This window comes from Patella vulgata, chromosome 4 (genome assembly GCF_932274485.2).
Source record: "Patella vulgata chromosome 4, xgPatVulg1.2, whole genome shotgun sequence".
NCBI lineage: Eukaryota > Metazoa > Mollusca > Gastropoda > Patellidae > Patella > Patella vulgata.
This window is the reverse complement of record NC_065882.2, coordinates 51,859,786-51,869,089: the sequence shown is the minus strand read 5'-3', so window position 1 is coordinate 51,869,089 and position 9,304 is coordinate 51,859,786.

Genomic DNA, 9,304 nt, shown 5'->3' with positions numbered 1-9,304 from the left:
ATATAAGATATTTAGCTATCTATTCATTCATTTATTAGAATAAAATTATTATAAGGTGTCTGGCATTATTCATGAAGCCATTACGTCACACAATATTGAAACGAGATTGATATATCTAATTTTAACCCCATATCCACTGTTCAGACAGTCCTATAGTCATTTGAAACAGAAGCTATATAGGCCTTTTCGTGACTAACATAATGATGTATTTCTACTTGAATATAGGAACATTATATCATACTATTTGGACGTTAATAATATTCAGGGCAGGGGCTTGAAAAAAGAAACGATAGGCGTCGTTTTGGGGTTTTGTGTGTGTGTGTGTGTGTGTGTGTGGGGGGGGGGGGGGTTAATGCAGACAGATAAAAGACAGAAATATCAGGTGTTTTCACCATAAGGCAAAATCATATACAAAGCACAAGAACATATAAAATGGAAACAGGACAGAGAGAACATGATTTGCCGTCCACTTAACACAAACTATGTCATTTTTCAGGACTAAGTACAATTTAATTTCCACAAATCACTCGTGCGTAAGGCAATTATCTTAGGTGTGGGAGGGAGGGGAAAAAGAATGTCACAATTCACAAAAACTAAAAACAAAATGTAAATAGATAAATGTCAGTGTGACATCAAACAAATTGTACTTTTTGGTCGTTTCTGCCAATATATATTATTATATTATATGAGCTTACTCGTTGCTAGACTATGAGTTTGATTATAATAAAACCAGTGGTTTGTAATTCACATAGCTTGGCAAATTCGGTGGAAGCGGATTTTACTTTCACTTTTGTTTTCTTATAGACATACAAAAGTCATAGTCATAACCACGTGTCTTTTTATTCATATGTCTTGTAAACTACCTCTAAATCAATCCATATTAATCTGTTAGATCTTTCACTGTCATGTGAAGCCATGTTTCTGTTTAATATTGGCTGTAATCGCTGTATTCTTCTAACAAAACCACGACAAACAAACGGTAGCATCTAAGGTATCAGTACTTTCTTGGAAAACTTACTATTCTATATTTTTAACCCATGGTAAATCCCGCAATACCACTAAGGGAAGTAACTGGTAAATGATAGTCGGGATTAACAAGTCGTGTTTAAAAGGCGCTAAGCCTGTAACTCAATAGTTTCCATAATATTTGAAATTAAAAACACGAATTAGAATTCAATATTGATCAATTTTAATCAATACTGATGTTGTTATCTTGCCGTGAAACTATAGGATCCTAATATCCAATATAATTTTAAGACACAATTAACATTTTATAATGAGTCGTGTAGGCCCTACCCTATTCGTTTGTCATTTTGTACGGTAATGAAAAAAACCCAACAAATCCTACAACGTAATATGGAAGTAATTAGCAAAAGTTGATTCACAAAAGGCAAAATAATGATTTAAAAAACGTGTAGAAAGCACTAAGCAGGTGTAAACGACTGCCGTTCAATTTGAACTGTTCACGTATTTCACCGAAAATAATTGATTAAAAATTACAATATTTTTTTTTTCTCCAAAATTGAAAATATATCACTTTACATACATTCATATAAACATTAATATGTGCTTTTAGAACCATGTTTGTCTATTTCAATGTTCCAAAAAGTAGAGCCATACGCCCTTTAACGCCAGATCTCACGACAGTAAAACTGAAACACGACGGACGGAATCAACCCACCACAGTTCCCATTTGGTCGTTTTAAATTGGCGAGTTTATCATGGATACAGTTACGTGCAGCTGCCAAAATATATCTTTATCGGAAATAATGTCAAAAATATATTTGGACTGCAAACAACATGGACAAAGACAAGGTGTTTGCCCAGCCAACTTTGTTTGGGCCTGAGATGGGGTGTATCTTTTACTGCCTCGAGAGTCTTTAAGATCTGAAACTCATAGGTCATAGGGTCTTAATAATTCGAAAATCCAATGTGAGCGACTTTCTTCACAAATTCTCAAGAGCGTTGCCACAAGATCTACATTTAATGTTACGTAAGGTTGACATAAATATCTAGCCGTTCGGCTCATATGAAAACGGGTCGGCTCCTCGAAAATTGTTCTTTTCTATGATATTGATACCTCTACCCGGCTCGCACTTGATTTAATCCTATTCATATTTATTATATTTCATCAATTGCAATATTTTAGACTTGTTTTTTAAGAAAAAATACTGGATTTTTTAATGAAGTTAATAAAGTAGTGGCGCCGAGGCTAATACGGAAAGCGAACCAAGTTCCTCCCACTGTCCACCAACGGAGACCTAATGTTTGGGTTGAAGAGAGGTTATACACGTGGATATGGGAATTTCAGAATTATTACCAGTCCCATAGAAATGTGGAAGACTAATTTAAACACAATTAGCCTATTGATTTTCAATTAGTAGAGATCAATTTGGTATAGCTTGACTATAAGCTGTATACCAAGATGAATTTTAATCGGATTGTGTTAAAACATAAACGTAGCAAAACAACCACCGGTCCTATGACAGGTGCGTGTCCGGGAATTTGAACAGATGGGGGATCCGTGGTGGAGACAACATCAAGCTTGACGAAAGGCCTGGGGGGTTACCCCAGAATTTTACAAAATCAGAAGTTCTGTGACATTATTTTGCTCACCTTGCCTCACTTGGTGGGGCCAATCTGAACGACAGACTCACCCTACACGCAGAGAAGTCAGCTACCATTTAATTTTCGTACGCTAGTTACGTACGTTGGTTGGGGTATGGGGCCTAAACGGTGACAATGCACTTCGCACGTTTGTTTGTTCCACGTATGTATACCAAAGTAAAATATGCTCTGGACACGTGTCTGTATTAGTACCAAACTGATCAAATTATTGTGTTACCTATTCCGTTCCTTTATAATTTTAAATCCGGCTTTACTGGAACCGAAAAGTGCAAAAATGATTTCTTTATATATCCCACCAGTTTGATTGGTCCCGAAGAGGCAAATCACTAAATTTTTAATGTCAAAGTAGGAATATATAATTTAATTGTATATTTATATTCAAAAATATAAGATATTTAGCTATCTATTCATTCATTTATTAGAATAAAATTATTATAAGGTGTCTGGCATTATTCATGAAGCCATTACGTCACACAATATTGAAACGAGATTGATATATCTAATTTTAACCCCATATCCACTGTTCAGACAGTCCTATAGTCATTTTAAACAGAAGCTATATAGGCCTTTTCGTGACTAACATAATGATGTATTTCTACTTGAATATAGGAACATTATATCAGTGAGTGGTGGAAACGGATTAAACCCCACCATATTAGAATAAAATGTTGAGATACAGTTATTTATGAAAGAACTTAGAAATTATGTCATACTATTTGGACGTTAATAATATTCAGGGCAGGGGCTTGAAAAAAGAAACGATAGGCGTCGTTTTGGGGTTTTGTGTGTGTGTGTGTGGGGGGGGGGGTTAACGCAGACAGATAAAAGACATTTGTTCAGATTTCTACTAAAGCCTATCAAAAAGCTGTAACGCCCAAACTCACCATAAAAATGTTGAAATTTATTAAAACCGAAATGTTAATTCTCAAAGTATAAGTGTCCAATTTTGGAAAATATTGTTACTTGCAGGCCGTGGTGTAGCCTTGTTGTGTATCAATGCACAAATATGGAACTATAAGCTCCTTTAGTTCTTTTCAATAATAATTGATAATAATAATCGGGTGGTCGAATGGTTAGTTAACGCGTGCGCGTTATATCAGAAGGTCTTTCATTGAGTCAAGTAGCGTGGTTTCGATTCCCCGCTTGTACGTGAAAATAAGTAGAGTCGCCTGTCGAACCTCGTGGGGTTTCTCCTTGTCCTCCGATTTCCTCCAACTGCTAAAGGAAGACCCCTACGCGAAGCGAATTATTGAAATAAAACTGAACCGTATGCTAGTACCGAAATGATCTAGTTTGTGTCTAGTGGAAGTACCCCCCTCATTCATTAGAAAAACCACAAGAGTGCGTAAACTTATTCGCGGTCACAACGTCACAATAGAGGCCGCTAAGCGCACAAGTCTCCGCTTATTGCCATAGCTGTACTAGTTCCTGTGGACCTAGTTCTTAACTCACAAGAAAAATTATTGTCATTGATACGTAAGTAGATATTTATAAATTTTTGTTTCACATAATGATGAAATATAGGCTTACAATGGGGAATTTTGTTAAAATCTTTGTGAGTTAATTATAAGAAAGTATAGGCATATACATGTTTGATTATGATAGAAGCTGAGTTTCCAAATCGAATTCTAAATGATTGAAGATACTACCTGATCGAAATTACAGATCTTAGAATTCGTTCCTTCTAATAATCCAGATCCCCTGATGTCAAACGTTAAACTCCTCCAGAATAAACTCCCATAAACGTATGACCATTGCTCTTCTAAATTTTCGAACTACGTGATTGTTTATTATCTTTTCTTTCTACAACCACACCATGACATAAACGCTACGGAAAAGCCAAAGAAGAATAACAACAGTACGAAACTAAAGTTGAAAACCTCAACCACAGGAAGACTTTGATAGATATTTAATTACATTTCAGATAATGATGTCTGCAGACAACAACACACTTGGTGGGGATGGTGACGGTGGGGTCATTGAATCAGATGTAGTTGCCGAAACAAAAGCAGCAATATCTATTATAGCTGGAGCGCCTGGAATGGGTAACAATATACTGTTAGAAATGGGGTTTATGTTTAACATCCTACTAGACTAGGCGGAAAAATATTCACAGAGACCCCGAACTGGTTTAAGCACCCTTTTCTGATTAATATGCATGACGCCTTAACAGTTCTAGTTATTCAATTACAAAGCAGTTCGCATGTGCAGTATATGTGTTTTAAAACTAAAGTCAACGTAACCCATGGTATATGAGATTGTTTAATACAGTTTCCAATTTAGTTTTAATGTGGTCATAGTATGATGTTGACGAATAAGAATGCACCAGACAACAAAATCCTTTACTTAGAATGGTAGCTTGAAATTATGTAGACCCCCCCCCCCCCCCGTCCCTCTAAAAAAGCAATAAAACAAAACCAAGCCTTTTCAGTCTTACCTCAGCCTTACACCCACCACCCGCGCCCACCCACACCTCCTTTATATATATTAATTATTTTTGATCGTATTGTTTCCAAAACTCAATATATTTGTAATAACTACTTATTTTTGTTCTAAAACTTGCTTCTTAAATTTATTTTTCTCTTTAAAATAATAGTCGAAACACAAGCGCCTACAATGGAGGAACTAAAACCGGACTTCGCTTCGTTACTCTCGCAGTCAGGTACAAAACGCATATATCATTCATTAATAAGATCATTATTTAATTATTCATTCATGCATTTACATCTATGGTTTTACATTTATGTTTTAAGTTGATTTTACATCTGTGTTTTAAGTGGGTTTTACATCTATGTTTAAAGTTGACTTTACATCTATGTTTTAAGTTGGTTTTACATATATGTTTTAAGTTGGTTTTACATCTCTGTCTTAAGTTTTGTGTTGGTTTTGCATCTACGTTTTGTGTTGGTTTTATATCTATGTTTTAAGTTGGTTTTACATGTTTTAAGATTTGTGTTGGTTTTACATCTATGTTTTGTGTTGGTTTTACATCTATGTTTTAAGTTGGTTTTATATCTATGTTTTAAGTTAGTTTTACATCTATGTTTTTGAAGAGTTAAACAGAGAGGTCACACCAAAACAAGATATTTTAGAAGACAAGGTCACTTTCTTTGACAGACTGTTAATCGTAAGTTTCAATTTAATTATTTTAACTTATGTCTAGTGTTATAATGCGACTTCGTATACACCAAGCGTCACTGTTTGCTTAGCGTGGCATACATTCTGAACGCTTACACGTTGTGTGGAAATTTAGAAATTATATACTAATGGACCAGTAAAGTTATACTAAGCGCGAACACGACCAGGAACGCGAACGCGACAACTGACCACTACGAATTTACGCGCGAATGTATTTAAAGCGCGGAAATTTGAAGATGAAAATGGCACATTCACGATTTGATCATGTACACCTTTTGACCTCGCAATCTGATTGGTTATTGAAAATCGTTTGCGCGAACTTTTCCCAAATCGCGCTCAGTATAAACGGCATTGAAGGCCCGTTTTCCATGCGCGGGTTTTCGCCGGCGAAAAAGTCCGTCTAATGCAAATGTAATGGAACCGTTTCCATGCAACCGACAAAAACGCCGAAAACTGCTATTGACACTCATACTAACTTGTCTCGGTTTTAACTTTTTGTGGCTAGTCTATTATATGATAAATTAAGATTGTCATGAACAATTAGCACAGTATACTAATAGATTTAAATTATAATTGATATGTTTTAAGTATTTCAAAAACGCCATACGGTAAATTATATGTCAATTCAATCAAGGAAACCGTTAATTGTAGTTTCAACAAATCGTCACAATTTTTTTTCTGATTTTCCAGAGATTATAAATCAAGAAGTCAAATGTTTCCTTCTCCCGAGTTGAAAAATTCAATGAAGGTAACTTACGTTATTTACCGTACTGTTCTCATATTTACTAAGGGTTGTTGTGTGGGGGTCGAATGGTATAACACGTGCGCGTTAGATCATAAGGCCTGTCATTGAATCAAGAGGCATGGTTTAGAGTCCACACGTTTAGGTGACAAGAAGTAGTGCCTCCTGTCCAACCTCGTGGAATTTCTATTATGCAAAATTGTTGCGTATATGTTTTTAGATTAACAATTATTTTTCTGATATTGACTTACGCCTATGGAATTGAAAAACCACGATGACAGTTGCTTTATTTAAAGCTATTTTGGATTATACAGCTGTACTTTAATCTACCGTACATTGATTTACTGTACTGCCAATAATTAAAGGTAGACTTCGTGTGTATTAATTATAGTTTATAGTGACATAGATTTTGTTTTCAGAAGAAGGGAGTTTGGATGGCCGAATGGTTAGCGCGCTGTATCATAAGGTCTGTCATTGAGTCAACAGACATGGTTTCGATTCCCCGGTTGTATGTGACCAGGAGTAGGGTCAACCTGTGACAACCCAGTGGATTTTCTCCGGGTCCTCAGGTTTCCTCGCACTGCTGAAGACCCCTGCGCACAAGCGAATTATTGAAATAAAAATGAACATATGTTAGTCCCGAAATGACCTAGTTGAAATTTTTTGTCGGGTGGACGTTAAAGCAAAGCATTGCCGGTATAATTCTCAGAGTTTTCGCTTGTGGTGTCAAAAGCGAAGACGATTAATCTGTCTGAAATGAAACATTACATCTGTATCTTTATTGTTATAATAGAAAACCAAACAAATAATTATACACGCCCCTCCCTGCTTATTATATGTATATATTTACAGGAGTGAAACTTTCTTTACCTTTCAACAATTACCAAGTTATAAGAGTAGATAGCGGCAATTTAGTAGGTAATTGATTTAAGGAAAATGATTTTGTGATAAGGCACCAAATTTATGTCATATTTCATTTCTTTATTGAGTGAAATATGTTACTGGTCTCTCTGTGTGCTAGGAACGAGCACCTTAAAAGAGTAGGTTTGATGTTTGATAAGATGAATTTGATAAATATATTTTGGTCAATATAACTAAATTGTAAAAATTCAAATTAATCGACCCCAAAGAAACCCCTAAAGGACAAATACAACCGGCAAAATGAAGAATTAAGTTGTTAAAATAAAAGGGGTTTTCAGGGGGTTAGACTGGGTAAAATTATAAAAACCACAGGGCGGGGGCTCCTTTTTTCGCACATTTTTGGGCTAACTTTACTAAACCGATATTTCATATTCAGACATTTTTGCCAACTTCTCAATAACCATTTTATAGATTTCAAATTGACTTATTAGGTATATTACTTGGTTGGTGATTATTCAGATTAGCTAAAAAGAATATACTCAGTTCCATAGAGAGAGGATTCTCGTCCGTTTTAAGGGTCAATTTTATACACCCACACGTAGTTTGGGCATAAATAGTCGTCACCCTGTCAGTCAGTCCGTCCGCCCGCCAACAATTATTGAAGGATCTTTTTCTCATGAGAGGACGAAATGAAATGAAATGTGGTTTTATGGCACGTCAGCTCCAACCGGGCTATATTGCGCCAGATTATGGTGAATGAGAGGACGAACAGAGGCTATAGTTTATAACGGATTCCTTTCAAATTTGATGTATAGACCATTGTGGTTGTGTTCCTATCCTATCAATATTTGTCGCCCCTCTCTTTTCGAAAACCTTGTGAACGCGATTTAAACTAGAGTTTTTTACGGATTCTTTTCAAATTTGGTGTGAAGCATTCCGCGACTTTCTGTTCTGGAGTTATATCCCTTTGCTGAAAACATTGTGTGGCTACAGTTTTTAACCAATTGTTTTCATATTTATGTTTTCATATTGTGGTCATGAGAGGACGGATCCTATCGATATTTAGCTCCCGGCAACCTCCAGTACCCGAGTTATGCCTCCTTTGCGGAAAATCTTGTGGAACATGATAGAGGCTATAGTTAGTTTTTAAGGAATTCTTTTCCAATTTGATGTGAAGCATATTACGGTCCTAAGAGGTCGAACCATATCAATAATCAGCTTTTCGCAACTTTCCGTTTTGGTGTTATCCCACCTTTACTGATAACAGTTTTGAGGGATCTTTTTCAATTTTTTTGTGATCTTACCATGGAGTTATGTCCCTTTTCCGAAAACCTTGTGACGCGAAAGATGTTATTGTTTTTAGCGGATTATTTTCAATGAATGGACGTCATGGAGATTTTTGAGACACATTAAAAGTATGTTTCAATCGCAGATCCTGTTCACTCTTACATGGCCATGGTATACTAGATACTAATAATAAAATAAAAACAAAACCAAGTACGAACAATCCAAACCATTAGACAAAATTCGAAGTCCTACACTTTTGTGTATAATTATTTTCATAGTTACCAATGTAGGAAGTCCACTGACTATTTACACAGTCTTACCTTTCGTTTCATGGGCTTTTTGTCTTTGGCTACCCTGTCGTATTAGAATGTGAACAAGATCCACAATTTCTACAAGTAATGTTGGCGTATACTATCGTCACTTGCCCCCCTCAATCATTTTTTGAAAACGCTCTACAGTTCTTGTTGGGAGTAGTTATAAAAATATTTATGTGCGGGGAATGTTCATTTGTTTTTTTTAAAAAAAAAACAACCCAGCTTTCATCGCGTTCACAAGGTTTTCAGCAAAGGGGATATAACACTACCACGGAAGGTGGCAGAACGCTGAATATCGATAGGGTTTGTCCTCTTATGACCACAATGCTTCACA